General features: G+C 42.4%; 1 protein-coding gene across 1 annotated transcript in view; it reads right to left on the bottom strand.

The window, feature by feature from the left end:
• Positions 1 to 5,981, bottom strand: part of LOC103748839 (disco-interacting protein 2 homolog B) — a 168,990-nt gene that overhangs the window by 116,052 nt on the left and 46,957 nt on the right. The gene's annotated exons all lie outside the window — the stretch shown is intronic.

The raw sequence follows: 5,981 nt of genomic DNA, 5'->3' as shown, positions 1-5,981 counted from the left end.
CCAGGAGTGGTGGCGCACACCTTTACTCCCAGCACTCAGGAGGCAGAGGCAGGAGGATTTCTGTTAGTTCAAGGCCAACCTGGTCTAGTTCTAGGCCAGCTGGGGCTACAGAGAGACCTTGTCTCAAAAAGACAAAAAAAGAAAAAAAAAGGAAAAAGGCAAATCAAGCACTGGTTGCTCTTGCAGAGGATCCAAATTAGATTCCCAGCACCCACATGGTGGCTAACATCCATCCCTAACTTCAGTTCCAGGGGAATCCGATGCCCTTTTCTGACCTCCGTGGGCATTGCAGGACACAGATACACTTACATACATGCAGGCAATACACTCATACACATAAAATTAAATAATAAAATTAAAATAAAGGCCAAATCAAAGACAACTTGAGGGTTAAGCATTGGTTATGGGTTATGGGTTTTGTTTTTCTACATTTGTTTAGTGCGTTCAAATGTCATGGTTCACGTGTGGAGGGGTCAGAGGACAACTTACAGGAGTCAGTTTTCTCCTTCCATCAGGGATCCAACATGGGTCATTAGGTTTGGTGGCAAGCATGTTTACCTGCCGAGTGACCTCTGTGGCCCCTAAGCATCAAGTGTTTAACTGTGTGAAACTGGTGTGGTGTGGTGTGTGGTGAAAACTGGTCTGCTCTGGTCCAAACCCATCCAATCCAATCAAAACCATTCAAAAACAGTCAGGTCCAGTCCAGGTTGGTCTGGGTTGGGTTGGGTTGGGTTGTCTTTTGTTTTGGAGGGGAGCAGAGAAGTGTCCCACTATTTAGCCCAGACTGGCCTGGAACTTGCTGTGCTCCAATCTCATTCTCTCAAGAACTGGGATTACAGGTCTGTGTGACCACAGCATGCCCCAAAGGGATCTCTTCAAGATGAATATAAAGGAAAGAAGGGACCTTGATGGGTAATGGAAGGAAGTCAAAGCATGTGGAAAAAAAAAAACCTTTAAGCCAGATGTGTTGGTGCACATCTGTAGTCCCAGCACTTGGGATCCTTGAGGCAGAGGACTTCAATTAGAAGCCAGTGAGGACTATGAGGAAAGACATTTATCAAAAACAGTAATTAATTATTTAATCAATGCAAAACAAAATTTTAAATAAAATTTATTAGGTCAGGGGGTGTGATACAGGGGTAGAGTGCTTGCCTAGTACACACAAAGCCCTGGGTTTGAGTCCCAGCACTGAAAAAAGAAAAGTGCTGACATAAAGTAATTTTTGCTTAATGTTATCCATAGTAAAGAAACACTATACACTCTTTACAGAAACAAGTAAAAAATATACCATTCTGTGTCACACTAGTCATTCAAAACATGTTCATAAAATTATTGCCATTTACCAAAGCATGTCCTAGAAAATGGGGTTAGACAGATAAACAAGACTCAGTCTTTGTTCTTAGAAAATGTAGTCTATTATAGGAGATGTGTAAAATGTTATACACAAACTGTGAGATAAATAAAAAGACAGGAAAGCTTTTTAAGCTTTAAGCTTGCCTGTCTAAAAGGTCAAATCCAAGCTACTGCATAGTCATCCATATAACTGTTAAAAATGTAAATTTTAAAATGTACAGGCTATTCTGAATTGCTGGGTCATAAAAATACAGACGACTAGATGTGGTCATAGCCTGCCTACCTGTGCAATGGGGAAGGCTAGGTAAAAACAGTGATGATTGAAGGGAAGTGCAACCCATTTTGCAAAGGCAAAAACAGAATGTCAAATCTTAAAGAGTAAGAAAAATTCTTCAGAAAAACAGGCAGAAGTCTTACACAGAAAGAAAAAAAAAGTCAGCAAGAAACAACCTGGGAGTCGATATGATCTTAAAGAAGAGAATTCAGAGCAATCATTGTCTTTCAGTGTCAAACTTATATGAAGACACAGTCACCAGAAAGACTGTGGTACCAACATAAGGAAAAACATGTAGATCACAGAAAAAGACCTAAATGTTCAGAAATAAACCTTTACATTTATAGTCACTTGATTGTGTGTGTGCACGCATGTGTGTGTACACGAGCATGTGCATATCTGTGGTGCAGGTGTGCCAGGGGTTCATGTGGCAGAGGACACTTTGCAGGAGTTTGTTCTCTCCTTCCACCACCTGGATCCAGGGATTGAACTCTGGTGATCAAGTTTGGCAATAGGCACCTTTACACACTGAGCCATCTTGCTGACCCTTGATTTTTAATGAAAAAAAGTGGCAGAAGTTTATTTCAAAAAACAACACTAGGGAGTTGTAGAGATGACTTGAGGGTTAAGAGCACTTGCTGCTCTTGCAGAGGACCAGGGTTCAGTTTCCAACACCCACACGGCAGTCCTTAACTCCTGTTCAAGGGGAGTCAATGCTCTCTTCTAACCTCCATGGACACTGCCCGCATGTGGTGCACTTACATGCAAGCAAAACACACACATAAAACAAAAATAAGGGGCTAGAAAGATGGCTCAGCAGTTAAGAGTACTGGCTGCTTCTGCAGAGAACCCAGGTTTGATTCCCAGCACCTACATGGTAGATAACAACCATCCATTACTCCAGTTCCAGGAGAAATCTGACACCCTCCTCTGACTTCTGCAGGCACTGCATGACATGGATGCACTTTACATACCTGCAGGGAATACACACATACACACAAAAATATTTTTAAAAATAAAAACTTTTTTAAAAGAGGCAAGTTCAAGGCTAGTCTAGACTACACAATGAGACTATGTCTCCAAAAAAATTTTTTTTGAGAGCCCAATAAATAAATTTTAAAATATTCAGGCTTGGTGGCACATACCTGTAATCCCAGCTACTCAGGAGGCTGACACGAGGACTGCATTGCGAGGAAGGGGAGACATTTTGACATATTTAGAAAACTAAAAGTAGATTGCTATAACTACTTTAAAATTCATCTCATCATCTCTCCCAGACTATTCCAATAATTAAGTAGTCTAAACTGAACCAGTCTCATTGCAAAAACCTATCTTCCAAACAGCCAGGGCAAAAGGTGGAAATTTCATCAAATCACTAAAGTTTTAAGAGGTTTTAATTAAAAGAAAAGATTTTGATGAATCTTGGTGGCTGTGCCTGTAATCACAGCACTTGGTAGGTTGAGGCAGGAGGATCAAGAGTTCAAAGTCATCCTTGGTTACATAGTGAATCTAAGGCCAGCTTGGGCTACGTGAGACTATCTCAAAAACAGTAAAGAAATAATAAAAGTTTTCATGGTTCTCACTGACCAACAAATAAAATCCAAGTAGATGAAAGTGACAGATTCAGCCCTCAGTAACTCAAGCACACCAGCCATTCCCTTCTGCCTAGGTGATCTGAAGCCAAATCTAAAACCAGAAGATCTATGTTTTTCAAGCTCTCTACTCCAGCTTTCCTCATCTACCTGGCTAACTCTGGTCATGTTTAGGCCAAAGTTTAATTACCACCTTCTCTGAAAGATAAACCTTGGTTCTTGTGGAAGACACTGACAGTTCATCTGGGGGAAAAAAATCCTCCTCTTCTCCTAAGGTAGGGAACTTACACACACGCACACACGCACACATGCACGCACGCATATACTGTTTTTAACTAAGGACGTGACTAGGTTACAGCCACATAAAAAAGCTCACCAGTAGAATGTATGCTCTTTATTCTCTTGGTCATCCTCACTGCCTGAACCACAACCTCAGACCAGGAGTCAGCCCATTCACACATGGTGAAGTACCAACCCGTATAGACAATCCAATATCACACAACACCGTATTAGCCCCAGTATACCTATCCACACAATTACATGAGCAAAATAAACTTGTATTTCACTTAAATCACTGTTAGTTTGGTGGTTTGGTTTTGGTTTTCCCCTACCGCCACCAAACATACTAACATCTGTAACTTCTATCCCCTTGCTTCCTCTGGCACATCCCCACAAAAGCACTGACAGCAACTGCTGCTGGCTAGGATGCATCTCATTTATCCCTATACTACTAACCTGCCATTATCATTGGAACTATTCATAGGTGTTCAAAAGGCATATATTTGAATTTAACTATATTACTGACCAAAGTACCAAAGTGAAAAGACTTTCTATCCTGAATATATGTCAATACTTAGTCCCCAGTTCTGTCCCAAATCTCACACTGAGTTTTTTGTTGTTTTCACTTTTGAACAGTGTCAGTTATAAAACATGTAAAAAGCCACACTATTCTCAAGTTGGCAGGGTGGTGCACACCCTTAATCCCAGCAGAGGCAGAGTGGCGGCAGGTGGATCTGAGATTGAGGCCAATCTGGCCTATATAGGAGTTTCAGGCCTGCTGGAGCTAACAAGGGAGCCCTGTCTTAAAAAGACCCCACCACCACAGCATTTCTTCTGTGTCAATAACTACAAAGATTAGAAAAAAAAAAAAAAAACTCACCACTGACTCAAAAATGCCTGTGTTGAGTATGCACTGTGTCCCACTGTGTGACTACATGTGGAGGAAGGTTACTTCATTGTTCCCGGTTCCTGGCTCTTGTGCTGTTCAGTCTGGTGTTTCCTTTGATCATCCTCCCTGAGCCCAGCAAAAATCAGCCTGTGCTTTAAGGCAAACTGCTGCTAGATGAACTCTGTGTAGTTCTATACAAGCGAGTCTATGGCACGCCTGTATCCTGTCCCTTCTCTACTGTATTGGTCTCTCCTGCCTCCTCTCTGCTCCAGTCCTTCCAGTCTCCCATCTCAGTAAGCAGCCCTATGCTGATGCCCCAGTTTATTTCTTAGTCTGATCTCTGGCTCCCTAGTTCTTTCATGGAAACTTTTGTTTTGGGTTTTTTTTTTTTTTTTTTTTTTTTGGTCTTTTGAGACAGGGTCTCCCTGTAGCCCCAGCCGTCCTGGAACTATGTAGACCAGGCTGGCCTTGAACTCACAGAGATCTGCCTGCCTCTGCTTCCCAAGGGCTGGGACTACAGATGTGCACCACCACACCCAGCAATTATTTTTATTTTATGTGTACAAGTGTATTGCCTGCATGTATGTAAGTGTACCTATGTCATACAATGCCCTCAGAGGTCAGAAGAGGTGCTGGACCCCCTGGAACTGGAGTTACAGATGGTTGTTAGCCACTTACAAGTGCTAGGAACTGAATCCTGCTCCTCTACAAAAGCAGCCAGTGCTCTTAACACCTGAGCCATCTCTCTAGCCAACAACTTAGTCTCGCTTCCATGAAAATGATCTAAAGAGGCAAAGTGTCCTCAGCTCCTATTAATTAGTCTTTCCTCCTGGCAGACACATCAGTCCTTGAGGAGGTAGAAAGAGCACTGGCTTTAAAAGGTAGGAAGGTGCCAGGCCTGGTGGCGCACACCTTTAAACCCTCCAGAGGCAGGAGAATCTCTGTGAGTTCGAGGCCAGCCTGGTTCGGTCCACACTGCAAGTTCCGGGCCAGCTGGGGATACAGGAAGACCGTCTCAAAAAGACAGAAAAAAAAAAAAAAAAGTAGAGGAAGACATGGTCAAGGAGTGCCTTAAGAAAACTATTTAAGCTCCTGAGTCTCAATTTCCTCAATATAAAACAGGGATTCTATGTGCCTATACAGTTACTGCAAGGATTCAAGAAAGTTCATATAAAGAGTCTAGGGTGATGTTAACTGTATGGATATGCAATAAATGATAGCAAACAATATTAATAAAGAAAATCTAGGAAGCTGAGGCCGAAGGATCAAGAATTCAAGGTGAGCCTGTGCTGTTTAGTAAAACTCCATGAAAGGGAAAGGGAGAGAGGGGGAGAGGGAGAGAGGGGTAGAGAGGAGAGAGGGAAGTTCATATAAAGAGTCTAGGGTGATGTTAACTGTATGGATATGCAATAAATGATAGCAAACAATATTAATAAAGAAAATCTAGGAAGCTGAGGCCGAAGGATCAAGAATTCAAGGTGAGCCTGTGCTGTTTAGTAAAACTCCATGAAAGGGAAAGGGAGAGAGGGGGAGAGGGAGAGAGGGGTAGAGAGGAGAGAGGGAGAGAGGGGTAGAGAGTGGGAGAGGGGACAGG

Source organism: Nannospalax galili, unplaced genomic scaffold, assembly GCF_000622305.1.
Source record: "Nannospalax galili isolate Female #2095 unplaced genomic scaffold, S.galili_v1.0 scaffold3006, whole genome shotgun sequence".
NCBI classification, from domain to species: Eukaryota; Metazoa; Chordata; class Mammalia; order Rodentia; family Spalacidae; genus Nannospalax; species Nannospalax galili.
This window is presented reverse-complemented; position numbering and strand designations above follow the sequence as displayed.